Source organism: Portunus trituberculatus, chromosome 10 (assembly GCF_017591435.1).
Source record: "Portunus trituberculatus isolate SZX2019 chromosome 10, ASM1759143v1, whole genome shotgun sequence".
Classification (NCBI taxonomy): Eukaryota; Metazoa; Arthropoda; class Malacostraca; order Decapoda; family Portunidae; genus Portunus; species Portunus trituberculatus.
The window spans coordinates 13,791,550-13,806,549 of NC_059264.1; the positions used below are offsets into that span (position 1 = coordinate 13,791,550).

Below are 15,000 nucleotides of genomic sequence, written 5' to 3' on the forward strand. Positions count from 1 at the left end.
GTTGACAGGTAGGTAACTTTAAACCAATCGACAAATAGCAAAGTATCAAGGCGATACGTGGTGAGATTCGAACCTACGTGTAGACGTCTGCCAAATCCCACGCTCACTACCTTATCCACTAGGCCACCGCCTCCCTTGTAGTTATTTAGGTAAATGTTGATAGCTCAGGAATGATACGTGGTGGGATTCCAACCTACGCGTGGACGTCTACCTGATCCCACGCTCACCAACATATCCACTAGGCCACCGCCTCCCTTGTAGTACCCCCCGAGATGAGAATCGCCTTGTCGTGGTGGGGGGGCTTGCATGCCCCTGTGACCTGGCGAGCGAGGCTAAAGGGGGCTTAGGCCCTTGCTCTGCCCTTTCGAGAGGGAGAGGGCTACCCATGCTAGTAAGGTAACCAGTGAGGGGCCACAAAAAATGGTACGTAGGCTGCCAGTGGACCAGCGGAGCCACCCACTGGAGGGATCGCCCAATAGGAGCCGTCCTGTGCTGGATGGTTGGGTGTCCAGGCTGGGATGCTTTGGGAGGGGAGTCTCAGCTCTGTCGTGGACAAACGACGACGACGACAAGTGCTACCTCTCGCTCTGTTGGGGTGGGTGGTCCTGTTCATTTGGCCAATAGGTTTGCCCTTTTGTCTGATAACTCAGTTGAGTCACCTGCAAGAAGCGACGAGAATAATACGGACTTGACCAAACTTACCCATGTAGTTGATGTCCATTTGCCTCCTCCATCGCCTACGTTTTTGAAGGGCATGACCAAACGGCACCGCGGCTCTGCGGAGTCGATAGAATTTGCTCAGCCTAAGCAATCTAAGGTTTCTCCCGGTGCACACGATCGTGAGTCCTCTAGGGACCGCTCTGTAATGGTAGCTTCAGTTATTTCTGTCCAGCCTCCTGTGACGCGCTCCATCCAAGATCGGGCTTCTTGTGATGAGGATGGTCTTAACATGGAGACGTCCGATGATATTGTCACAGCCGTCCCTTGCGGACCCGCTGTGTCAAAAAGTGGAGTCCAGCCTGACCCTCGTCCTCCGAGGACCGGTAGGAGTGATGATGGTTCGCATCGCTCACCGGCAAGTCGAAAGGCAGCGGTCCAACGACCCGGCACATCACAACTCACGGTGTCTTCTCGTCGGTTAATTATTTCTAGTCAGGTGAGTCACGGGCAGCCCCTTCATAAGGCTCGCCCGTCCAATGCACCTAAATAGTCATCTTCAAGCTTTTACAGTGGAACTGTAGAGGCCTTCACGCCTCGTGGAGAGAACTCCGAGCTTTGCTGTCGGAGTTCTCTCCAGCCTGTGTAGCTCTACAAGAGACTATGCTAGGTGATAGTACTTATTCTAGTCCTCCTGGCTACCGTGCCCTTTTTAGTACTCTTTTCCCTAACCAGGGCCACCACGGTGGCACAGCTATTCTAGTCCGTCAGGATATACCTGTTATCCCGTTACAACTTAACTCTCCCCTTCAACTGGTTGCTGTTAAGGTCTTTATGGGATGGCTGTACACTATTTGCAGTTTATATCTCCCTCCTCGGCTTCCTGTCTCCAAGGGTGAGCTTGACGGCCTGGTGCGTCAGCTGACTCAGCCTTTTCTTTTGTTGGGAGATTTTAACGGCCGTCACCTACTGTGGGATGAAGGTGCTAGTAATCCCTGCGGGGTTTTAATCGGTTCTTTTATTGAGGATGAGGGATTAGAGGTTTTAAATTCTAGGGATGTTACACATTTCCACAGTCCTACTGGGACTTTTACAGCTATCGATCTTTCTCTTTGTACATCTAATTCTTTCCTCGATTTTGATTGGCGAGTCCTACCGGATTTACACGGTAGTGACCACTTTCCGATTTTATTGGAATCTGTGAACCCTGAGCCACAGTCCCGGCCCCCACGCTGGGTTTTAGACAAGGCAGATTGGCGTCGATTCACAAACATTAACTCTTTTATCCGTCCGCTGGCTGACTTTTCTACTTGTGCTGAGGCTGTTGATTATTTTATCGATTTTTTAATTTCTTTAGCGCTTCAGACAATCCCTAGGACGTCAGGTCGCTTTGCTAAGCGTCCCGTTCCTTGGTGGAACGCAGCATGCACTGCAGCGGTGAAAAGAGAAACGGACAGCTTTCTCTCGTCTCCGGCGACATTGTAGGGGACCCGCAGTGCCTGGAAGCTTTTCGGCGCTGCCGAGCTCGGGCCCGCCGCGTTTTGAAAGAGGCACAAAGAGCCTCGTGGAAAGCCTATATCTCTTCCATAAACGTCCGCACCCCTCTTACGGATGTCTTCAACAAAGTCCGCCGAATTGCTGGGAAGTATTCTGCTCCTTCCCCACCAATTTTGTTGTCTGCTGGGCGAACGGTGGTAGACCCTAGGAATGTCGTCGACCTCTTCGCGGAGCACTTTGCCAGTGTTTCCCAGAGGCATCCTCCAGAGCAGTGGTTCTCAAACGTTTTCATGAGCGACCCTATTTGGAACATTTCATTCCTTCGCGACCCAGAGTAAGGTAAAGAGAAAGAAAATGTACAATGATTTATAGTTATATACACGAACGAGCCTGCATGGGCCCACTGCCAGTCCAACATACGCGTTTGATACAGGAGTCATTCCTGTCAGAGACACCATTACGTGGTGCCCAGGAGGAGGGAGGTGGGGGGAAGATGAACATACATAACAAAAGTAATTTGTGGTTAAAGAATAATTCAATTTAGTAACTGAAATACACTGAGACACTGAAAGCATGTTAATGTTCCTGTGTCCCTGCGACCCATCAAAATTGATCTCGCGACCCAACTTTGGGTCGCGACCCATAGTTTGAGAACCACTGCTCCAGAGGCATCACCGCCAGAGAATGGAATCTCTCGGCATAAACTTTTCTTCCGCTGGAGGGGAGTCTTATAATGTCCCTTTCTCTGCTTCCGAGTTGCGAACTGCTTTGTCCCAGTGTCACGACTCTTCTCCTGGGCCAGATGATATACCTTATGCCTTCTTGCGCCACATGTCTGACACTGCTTTTAACTTTAGCTTTTAAATCTTTATAATATGATTTGGCATACCGGTGACTTTCCATCTTCTTGGGCTGTGGCAGTGGTTCTCCCATTTCCAAAGCCTGGGAAAGATAATCTCCAGGCTACGAACTACCGTCCTATATCTTTGACATCCTGCATTTGTAAAGTTTTAGAAAGATGGTAAATGTAAGACTCATGTGGTAATAGGAGAGGGGGAAGTACTTGTCATCGGTACAGTACGGCTTCCGAAAGATGCGGTCTACTACTGATGCCCTTTTATCCCTAGAGTCTTCCATTTATGACCACCATCAAGTAACAGTCTTTTTTGACCTGGAGAAGGCCTACGACACGGCTTGGTGTCATGGCATTGTACAGTCTTTGTTTAATTTGGGCCTTCGTGGCCATCTTCCTCTTTTTATCCAACAGTTTTTATCCAGACGTTTTTTTACGGGTTCGAGTGGGTAGTGTTCTCTCTGAGGCTACTGCTCTAAATGACGGCGTTCCACAGGGAAGTATTCTTAGTGTTACATTATTTGCAGTTGCCATAAATGGTGTGATTGATGCTCTCCCAGATGGCATTCACAGCTCCTTATATGTTGATGATTTATGTATTTCTTTTGCTGCTTCTAGGATGTCACTGATTGAGCGCAAGCTCCAACTGGCGATCAATAGGGTGTCCAGTTGGGCAAACATGAACGGTTTTCGATTCCCCACCTCGAAGACCGTAGCTATGCATTTTTGTCGCAACCGTGGTGTCCATCTAGACCCTGATTTATACCTCGCCAATAGACGCCTCTCATGCGTGGAGGCATCTCGATATCTTGGCCTTTTATTTGACAACCGTCTCACCTGGGTTCTCCATTTCTGTTCTCTTAAGGCGTCTTGTCGGCAGGCATTATCCCTTCTTCGGGTTTTAAGTCACACCTCTTGGGGTGCGGACAGGGACACGTTGCTGCTGCTTCACCGTACACTCATACTTCCGAAACTGGAATACGGCTGAGATCTACTCATCCGCAACGGATGCACGACTACGCACGCTTGACCCCGTGCATCATGCTGGGGTCCGCTTGGCTACTGGTGCATTTCGGACATCTCCAATACCTAGCCTTTTAATGGATGCTGGTTTCTGGCCGCTCGAACTCCGGCGCCAGTCTTCGATGCTCCGGTGTTGGTTTCGCACCCACCGTCTTCCTGATTTTGTTCCCTGTGTGTCAATGTTGCGGGACTCGCGCTCGCAGGCGTATGTCACTCGACCGAGTCTCCCTAAACCTTTTGGCCTACGAGTTGCAAATCTCATGGCAGAGTTATCTATCGACCCCACTCCTGTGTACTCTTTCCGGCTCCCCCGAGTTGGTTATTGGCAGCTTCCTGTTACCTCATTATGCCCTCCTGCCATGGATGGCAAGAAGGATTTTCTGCCAGTTCTGTCCCACACACGGTTTTAGAACACTGTTTTATGCATTCTGATGATATCCCTGTTTTTACTGATGGTTCCAAATCCGACGCAGGCGTTGGGTTTAGTGTTGTTTTCCCCTCTTTTTATCGGTGTGGCAGCCTTCCTTCAGTGGCATCTGTCTTCACTGCGGAGCTGTCTGCCATAGTCCTAGCTTTACAGATTATTTTTACTCTACCGGTTTCGTCTTTTACAATTTTTAGTGACTGTCGCAGTGCTCTTACTTCTCTCTCTTGCCCTATATCATTTAACCCTTTGGTTTTGTCAGCCCTGGAGTGGCTATATCTTCTAACACAACGAGGATATCGTGTTGGGTTCTGTTGGGTCCCTGGTCACGTAGGGGTTCCAGGGAATGAACACGCAGATCGCCTCGCTAAAGAGGCAGCAAGTCGCGCTCCATCTCCTTCCCTGTTCCGTTTCGAGATGTATTTCACACTATTCGTGTGGCGGTTGCAGCAATTTGGCAGAGGAGATGGCTAACGGGGGTCGCAACCTCGAAAATGGGAGAGATCACTACTTCCACTATCCCTCAGTGGACATACTCCCATGTCCGGGATCGCTGTGCACAGACTTTATTGGCGCGACTGCGCATAGGTCACACGTACCTTACACAAAGGTATCTGATGACCAGGGACCCACAACCTTATTGTGATGACTGCTTGGTGCCTCTCACTGTACGGCACCTTCTTGTAGAGTGCCCTAGTTTGATTGAGTTACGACACTGCTACCTCTACCGCTGTCGCGGTAGAGATAGCTGTGTCTATTATAGCTCAAAGGTCCTTGGCCCAGAGTGTTTGGCCCAGGACCATGACATTTTTAGGTGTTTGGGAGAAGCTGGGCTTCTCCCAAAGCTTTGAATTTTATTCTTGTTTTATATTGCATTTTAATATTTTATTTCGTTTTATTATCTTTTTTAGTTTTTAAATATTGTATTGTTTTTAACTGTTTTTATATAGTTTTTATAACTACTCTGCCATTTAAAATTTTTGAAGCGGCGCCACATGACCTTAGCCGTTGCGGCGCCTTATATAAAATCCATCCATCCATCCATCCCTTGTAGTAGTCTAAAAGTAAATGTCGATTGCTCAGGAATGACACAATATGGGCCCTAATATAGGCACCACTATAAATAAAATTGCTAGCGCTACTAATGGATGGAAGCTTAAAAGTGCTTCCAGTGCTTTTCAAGTTACCTACAGGCGCTATAGGCCAGCACTTAAAAAATAAATAAATAAAAAAAAAAAAAAGTTGTCCGTCAAGACACCTTCTACAAGAAGGTGCCGTACAGTGAGAGGCACCAAGCAGTCATCACAATAAGGTTGTGGGTCCCTGGTCATCAGATACCTTTGTGTGTGGGTTCGGGCAGACGTCCACGCGTAGGTTGGAATCCCACCCTGTATCGCCTTGATACTTTGCCATTGGTCGAGTGGTTTAAAGATATTTACATGTCACCATAATACCCAGGTTCTATGTGGTTACACCAAAGATGCGCTTGGGTAGTGATATGGGGCCCTTATATGTGTACCACTATAAATAGTACTGCCTGCGCCACTAATGGGTGGAAGCTGAACAGCACTTCCTATACATGCTTTTCAAGTATACCTACTGGTGCTATACACCATAGGGTAAAAAAAAAAAATCAAGTAAGCGTTCTCCCATGGGTACGTGAAAGGAATCTGGGAATACAAAATAGTTCCGTTTTTTAACAACAACAAAGGTGATTGTAGAAAGTGGCGTATATGTGTTAGGCTACATCTATCCTTCACTAAAACTAACACATTAAATGACAAACTTAGCAATGAAACTTATGGAGTAATGTCATTTGTTATTTCTTTTTATTTTTCCTGATGCTGCATTGTGGGTAAGGGGTAAGTAATCAAAAAGTTAAAGACATCAAGGAATACATAAGATTAAGAAGATCGCCATCCATCAGCTACAGTATATAGAACACCACTATTGTTAACAATTCGACTAAATACTTTACAACCAACAATAAATTCAATGTAACTGTTATTACGTAATATTATAATTGGTACTACACTATTATTATTTTTTTTATGTAGGAAAGTAGGCCAGCTAAGGGCAACACAATGTTAAGAAAAGAAGGCCCACCTGATGCTAGTTCTCTAAAAGATAAGACGGGTTATTCAGAACTAGAAAACAAATGTCTTGACACCTCTCTTAAAAGAAGTCAGGTACTAGGAAAACGAAAATACATAAGCAGGTAGGGAGTTCGAGAGTTTACCAGTGAAAGGTATGAATGATTGAGAGTACTGGTTAACTCTTGCGTTAAGAAGTTGGACAGAAAAGGGATGAGAGGAAAAAGAAAGCCTTGTGGAGCAAGGCAGCAGGCGGAGGGAAGACATGCAGTTAGCAAGACCAGTAGAAGAGTTCGCATGGAAATAGTGACAACAGATAGAAAGAGATGCAGCATTCCGGCGATGAGAAAGAGGCTGAAGATAGTCAGCCAGAGGAGGGGAGTTGATGAGACGAAAAGCTTTTGATTCCACCCCATCTAGTAAAACTGTGTGAGTGGAACCCACCCAAACATGTGAAGAGTACTCCATACAGGGGTGGATAAGGCCCTTGTACAAAGTAAGCAGTTGGAGGGGAGAGAAAAACTGTCGGAGACGCCGCAGAACGCCTAACTGAAGTTAGGCGTTTTAACAAGAGATAAAATGTGAAGTTTCCAGTTAAGATTATGAGTAAACGACAGACCGAGGATATTCATTGTGGCAGAGGAGCCAGTTGAGTTTCATTAAAGAAGAGGGGATAGTTGTTTGGAAGGTTGTGTCGAGTTGATAGATGGAGAAATTGATTTTTTTTGAGGCATTGAAAACTACTAGATTTTCTCTGCCCCCAATCAAAAATCTTAGAAAGACCAGATCTGTGGCGTCCCTGTGTGATCTGTTGACTTCCTGAAGGATTGAACGTCTCTGAAAGGATGAGAAAAGATGTAGGATGGTATCATCAGCCTAGGAGTGGATAGGGTAAGAAGTTTGGTTAAGATCATTAATGAATAACAGAAAGAGAGTGGGTGATAGGACACAACCCTGAGAAACACCATTGTTAATAGATTTAGAAGAACAGTGGCCGTCTACCACGGCTATAATAGAACGTTCGGAAAGGAAACTTGAGATAAAGATGCAGAGAGAATGATAGAAACCGTAGGATGGCAGTTTTCTCAGCCACAATCAGAAATCTTAGAAATATCAGAAGTCAACCGTTTTGTGGCGTCCCTGAGTGATCTGTTGTTATCCTAAATGCTTGGTCGTCCCAAAAAAAGACGTGGAAAAATGAAGGATAGTATCATCAGCGTAGGAGTGGATAGGGCAAGAAATTTGGTTAAGTAGATCATTAATGAATAATAAGAAAAGAGTAGGTAACAGGACAGAAGACCGAGGAACACTATTGTTAAAAGATCAGTAGCCTTCTATCACAGCAGCAAAAGAACGGTCGGAAAAGTTTCAGGTAAAGTTTCAAAGAGAAGGATAGAAGCCGTAGGAGAGTAGCTTTGAGATCAAAGCTTTGTGCCAGACTCTATCCAAAGCTTTTGATATATTCAACGCAACACACAAAAAAATCATCAATATCTCTAAATTGAGACGAGCAAGACCTCAGCAAGAAAAACCAGACCACCAGTAGAGCGGCCCTCACGGTCATACTAGCGATGAGAAAAAAAGATTGTGAAGTGACAGATGTTTAAGAATTTTTGAGGATAGATAAAAAAAAAAATTAAGCAAGAAATTAGAGATATAGGGCTATAGTTAGGGGGATTAGGACGGTCACGTTTTGTAGGAACATGTTGAATGCAGGCAAACGTCCAACAAAAAGAAAAGGTGGAAGTAGATAGACATATTTTAAAGAGTTTGGCCAGCCAAGGTGCAAGCACAGAGGCACAGTTTTCGAGAACGATAGGAGGGACCCCATCAAGTCCATAAGCCTTCTGAGGGTTTAAGTCAGCAAGGGCAAGGAAAACATCATTACGAAGAATGATGGATAAACCCAGAATGATCCAAGGAAGAGAGAGTTATTAGGAAAGGTTTGAAAGAAAACTTTAACTTTAGAGACAGATGACATGAAATAAAGGAGGGAAAATTGAAAAGTAAAGTTATTGGCAATGTTTTTGGCCAGATGGCAGAAGTCTCTAGGGAAGTTGGAGTATGAAAGATTTTGACATTTTCTATTTATGAAGGAATGTTTGGCAAGTTCAACAACAGGCATAATTTAGGGAAGAATTGTAAAGTACCTGAGATTTAGGTGATGAAAGGTTCAAGTACCTTTGTGGACAACTTGATTGTAGATCCCATTTTTCTTTTAAATTTTGATTTTCAAGTGAAGGGTGTATGTGTGGTAAGTGAATGTACTTTTGTGTGAAGAAGGAGAGTTGTCTTTAGAGGGTAGGTTGTGACTGCCCCCTTGAGTTGTGAGACACAAAGGAAAACGTTCAGCGAGATCAGAACTAGCTTTAATGAAAGGTTCACAGCACCCCTTGAACTAGTGCTATTAGATCTCTCTGGGAGTAAGTTATTGTTTCAGTAGGTGTTTACTATCTCCTCCTAGTAGTAGTAGTAGTAGAAAAAGTAGTAGTAATAATAGAGGTGGTATTATTATTATTATTAGTAGTAGTAGTAGCAGTAGTAGTAGTAGTATCATTATTATTAATATTATTCCTACTATTGTTGTTAAAAGTATTAGTAGTAGCAGCAGCAGCAGTAGTAGTAGTAGTAGTAGTAGCAGTAGTAGTAGTAGTAGTAGTAGTAGTAGTAGTAGTAGTAGTAGTAGTAGTAGTAGTAGTAGTAGTAGTAGTAGTAGTAGTAGTAGTAGTAGTAGTAGTAATAGAAAAGTAGTAGTAGTAGCAATAATAAAGGTATCATTCTTCTTCTTATTATTATTATTATTATTATTATTATTATTATTATTATTATTATTATTACTATTATTATTATTATTATTATTAGCAGCAGTAGTAGTAGTAGTAGTAGCAGTAGTAGTAGCAGTAGTAGTAGTAGTAGTAGTAGTAGTAGTAGTAGTAGTAGTAGCAGCAGCAGTAGTAGTAGTAGTAGTAGTAGTAGTAGTAGTAGTAGTAGTAGTAGTAGTAGTAGTAGTAGTAGTAGTAGTAGTAGTAGTAGTTGTTGTAGTTGTAGTAGTAGTAAAAGTAGTAGTAGTTGCTGTTGTTGTTATACTCATTTTCTCTGGAATAACTACAGTTTCCATGTCAGAAACCCAACTCTATGTGGTGAACGGAAAACAGGTGATGGTATATTACATTAAGATGTACGAGTATATTCCTCCCTTCTGAGGAGGGGACCAAAAATGTCCCCAGGTCGGACGCCTCTCTTGATAACGACCCTCAAATTTTTCTACATTAACTTCTGCAACATTCGTGGTCTTAGATCTAATTTTCAATCTGTAGAACACCACCTTGCCTCTACTAAACCTCATCTTTTCCTCACCGAAACACAGCTGTCTGAGGCAACTGACAGTAGCCCCTTCTCTGTTCCCAGCTACTTTCTCTATTATCATTTTCATTCCAAAATTGGATGTTGTGTCTATTTACATAGACTTAAGTTGCTCTTGTGCCCACGCTCTTGAATCTTCCGATTTTTTCACCATCTGGCTTCGACTTAACAATCACTCTCAAACTAAATTCATCTGTGCTGGTTATCTCTCCCCTAACTCTTCTGACTATAGTAAATTCTTTGACTACTTAACTTCCAAAGTGGAGCACATTCTATCCGTCTACCCTGTTGCTAAGATTTCCATTCTTGGAGATTCTGGCTTTCATCTCCCATCACTGACCATCCTGGTGAACTATCCTTCAACTTTGCTATCCTCCATGACCTAGAGCAACTGGTGCAACACCCTACTCGTATTCCTGACCGTCTTGGAGACGTGCCCAACATTCTTGATCTCTTCTGCTTATGCTGTCAGCCTTTCATCTCCGTTGGGCTTCTCCGATCACAATCTTATTTCTGTATATTGTTCTGTTTCTCCAATCCCTCCACAGGATCCGCCAAAGCGAAGGTGCCTCTGGCGTTTTACCTCTCCCAGTCCGGAGGAACTGAGGAGCTATTATGCTGATTTTCCCTGGAATGATTACTGCTTCCGTGTCAGAGACCCTTCTCTTTGTGCTGAACGCATAACAGAGGTGATAGTGTCTGGCATGGAGGCGTACATTCCTCATTGTTTTTCTCAACCTAAACCTTCTAAACCTTGGTTTAACTCAGCTTACTCTCGTACTATTTATGATAGAGAGGTTGCCCACAAAAGATACTTGAGTCTTCCATCTCCTGAATCTCACGCACTTTATATCTCGGTCCGGAATCTTGCCAAGTCTGTTCTTCAACTTGCCAAACACTCCTTCATAAGTAGAAAATGTCAAAATCTTTCAAACTCAAACTCCCCTCGAGACTCCTGGCATCTAGTCAAAAACATATCAAATAACTTTACTTCTTCATCTTTCCCTCCTTTATTTTATCCTGATGGCACCACTGCCAACTCCTCTGTCTTTAGAACTGAACTCTTCTCTCAAATCTTTGCTAACAACTCCACCTTGGATGATTTTGGGCTTGTCCCTCCCTCTCCTCCTCCCTCTGAATATTTCATGTCTATAATTAAAATTCTTCGTAACGATGTTTTCCATGCCATAACTGGCCTAACCCCTAGGAAGGCTTATGGTCCTGATGGGATCCCTCCTATTGTTCTCAAAAACTGTGCTTCCGTGCTTGCACCTTGCCTGGCCAAATTTTTCCAACTTTGTCTGTCTACTTTTACCTTTCCTTCCTGCTGGAAGTTTGCCTACGTTCAGCCTCTTCCTAAAAACCGGGTGACCGTTCTGACCCCTCAAACTACTGTCCTATAGCTTTAATCTCTTGCTTGTCTAAAGTTTTTGAATCTATCCTGAATAGGAAGATTCTCAAACATCTGACACTTCACAATCTTTTGTCAGATCGCCAGTATGGCTTCCGTCAAGGTCACTCTACTGGTGAAATTTTTGCTGTAGCGTTAGACATATCAAAAGCTTTTGATAGAGTCTAGCATAAAGATTTGATTTCAAAACTGCCCTCCTATACGGCTTCTATCATTCTCTCTGCAACTTTATTTCAAGTTTCCTTTCTGACCGTTCTGTTGCTGCTCTGGTAGACGGCCACTGTTCTCCTAAATCAATCAATAATGGAGTTCCTCAGGGTTCTGTCCTGTCTCCCATTTTCTTTCTATTATTCATTAATGACCTTCTTATCCAAACTTCTTACCCTATCCACTCCACGCTGATGATACCACCTTACATCTTTCCACGTCCTTTCAGAGACGACCAACCCTTCAGTTAACAGATCACGCAGGGACGCCACAGAAAGTCTGAATTCCGATCTTTCTAAGATTTCTGATTGGGACAGAGAAAGTCTAGTAGTTTTCAATGCCTCAAAAACTCAACTCTTCTATCTATCAACTCGATACAACCTTCCAGACAACTATCCCCTCTTCTTCAATGACACTCAGCTGTCTCCCTCTTACACAGTGAATATCCTCGGTCTGTCCTATACTCATAATCTTAACTGGAAACTTCACATCTCATCTCTTGCTAAAACAGCTTCTATGAAGTTAGGCATTCTAAGGCGTCTTCGCCAGCTTTTCTCGTCCCTCCAACTGCTTACTCTGCATAAGGGGCTTATCCGCCCCTGTATGGAGTACTATTCGCATGTTTGGGGGGGTTCCAGTCACAGTTTTACTAGATAGGGTGGAATCAAAAGCTTTTCGTCTCATCAATTTTTCTCCTCTGACTAACTGTCTTCAGCCTCTTTCTCACCACCGAAATGTTGCATTTCTTTCTATCTTTTATCACTATTTTCATGCTAACTGTTCTACTGATCTTGCTAACTGCATGCCTCTCCTCCTGCGGCCTCGCTGCACAAGGCTTTCTTCTTCCTCTCATCCCTATTCTGTCCAACTCTCTAACGCAAGAGTTAACCAGTATTGTCAATCATTCATACCTTTCACTGGTAAACTCTGGAACTCCCTCCCTGCATCTGTTTTTCCGACGTCCTACGACTTGTCTCCTTTTAAGAGGGAGGTATCTAGGCATTTGCTCCCTAATTTTGGCTGACGCTTTTCCACTTTTTAGAGAGCCAGCACGCAAGTGGGAACTTTTTTTTTCATCTTTTTTTTTCGCCCTCTTACCTACATAAAAAAAAAACTACTACTATACTACAACTACTAATACTACTACTTCTACTACTACTACTATTACAACTACTACTACTACTATTGCAACAACTACTACTACTACTACTACTACTACTACTACTACTACTACTACTACTACTACTACTACTACTAGTATTACTAGTAATATAATTCTACTACCAGGACTCCTGTTACCGGTACAACTACTGTTATTAAATGGGCTCCTATTACCGGTTCTATTATTACTACTGTTACTACTACTACTACTACTACTACTACTACTACTACTACTACTACTACTACTACTACTACTGTTGCTAACAGCACCAGTACCACTACCTTTTATATCTCTCTGACATATTCCTCGTAACCTTCACTTCGCAATAGAATGCTGCCAATATCTTTACTGATTCGCGGCGCTTGATTACCTGTCAGGGTACTAATTGGTCTGGCAGAGGAACACTTCAAGTTCATCAAATTATATTATAATGTTACCTGTTAACCAAAAAGCTGAATGTAATTATTTTCTTATTGGAGGTATTTAGTACCACTGCTATCTACTACCATTCCTGGTGCTGCTGCTGCTACTACTACTACTGCTCTACTATTACTACTGCTGCTGCTGCTGCTGCTGTTGCTGTTGCTGCTGTTGCTACCAGTACTATTAACAATTATGATACTACTACTACTACTACTACTACTTCTACTGTGATTGCTACCAATACTGATACTACTAGTACTAATATTACTACTACTTCTACTACTATGTAGTGACCTGCCCGGCGAGATTAGCACGGTCACTCCGCTAATCCGTCCCAAGTGCACAGCTTGACCTGACGCCAGCCTCACTGCCTGGATCCTAGAATCACGTGGAGTCAGTCAGCACTATGCTTGCGACTCACCACCACCTTTCGTCAGCTCCTCCGTCACCGCTACCCGACGTGTATTCTAATAAACAGAAGACCATGACAACCTAGTTTACTTATCCATCAGCGTCTTGGCTAGAGTAAATACTAAAATTAGTGACCTTGAAGTGTTGTATTCTTGATGCGTGATGGAGCAGTACAGTGCTAGTGACAATGCACTAAGTGACTCATTGCGTGTGCATGGTTCCTGCACCTCGATGCTGTTTGGGCCGACACAGACCTCCCCGACGTGCACTAATACCAAGAGGTGGTTCAGGCGCTGGCGCCGAGGTTGCTGCCCGTCTGTACAATGTCCGTATCACCTCGGCTGAGACAGACAGCTGCCGTCAAGTCTACCATCATGGGGCTTTCGTGAATACTACAACTACTACAACTTCTACAACTATTACTACTACTACTACTACTACTACTACTACTACTAAAAATAATGATAATAATGATAATAATAAAACTTGCTGCTGGCATTATCACTGCTGCTGCTGCTATACTATAATTTCTACTACTACTACTACTACAACTATTACTGCTACTGCTACTACTACTATTACTACTACTACTACTACTACTACTACTACTAATAATAATAATAATAATAATAATAATAATAATAATACTGCTGCTGCTGCTGCTACTACTACTACTACTACTACTACTACTACTACTACTACTACTACTACTACTGTTACTGCTGCTGCTGCTGCTGCTGCTGCTGCTACTACTACTACTACTACTATTATTATTACTACTACTACTACTACTATTAACACTGCTGCTGTTGCTGTTGCTGGTGTTCCTATTGCTTATACTAATACTGTTGTAATTGCTATCACTACATATGCTACTACTACTTTGAGAAGTACTACTGCTGCTACTGTTATTATTAGTACTACTGCAACAAGTATTAGTATTAACACTGCTACTACTACATCTACTACTACTACTACTACTACTACTACTACTACTACTATTACTTTTTCTGTAATTGCTACTACTACCACAGTTGCTGTTAATGCTTCAATTAATCATTTTACTACTACTGCTACTACTACTACTACTACAACTACTACTACTACTACTACTACTACTACTACTACTACTACTACTATTACTACTACTACTACTACTACTACTTATGCAGGAGGAGAAGCTAGCTAAGGGTAATAAAAATGGAAAGAAAGGCCCACTGGGTTGCCAGTTCCCTTCATGATCATAAAAAGTTCTCCAGAAGTGAGGGACAAATGTCTTAGTCTTAGTCAAGTCGTAGGGAAGATGGAAATACGGCAAGTCGTAGTGGAACCCTTTTAAACATGCGAAGAATATTCCATACAAGGACGGATAAGGCCCTTGTACAGAGTTAGCAGTTGGAGGGGCGGAAAAATCTGACGGAGACGCCTCAGAATGCTTAACTTCATAGAAGCTGTTTTAGCAAGAGATGAATTCTG

At 43.2% G+C, this 15,000-nt stretch overlaps 1 protein-coding gene across 1 annotated transcript in view; it reads right to left on the reverse strand.

Moving 5' to 3' along the window:
• The window catches only part of LOC123502161 (glycine receptor subunit alphaZ1-like), a 65,717-nt gene that overhangs the window by 2,270 nt on the left and 48,447 nt on the right, over positions 1-15,000 (reverse strand). The gene's annotated exons all lie outside the window — the stretch shown is intronic.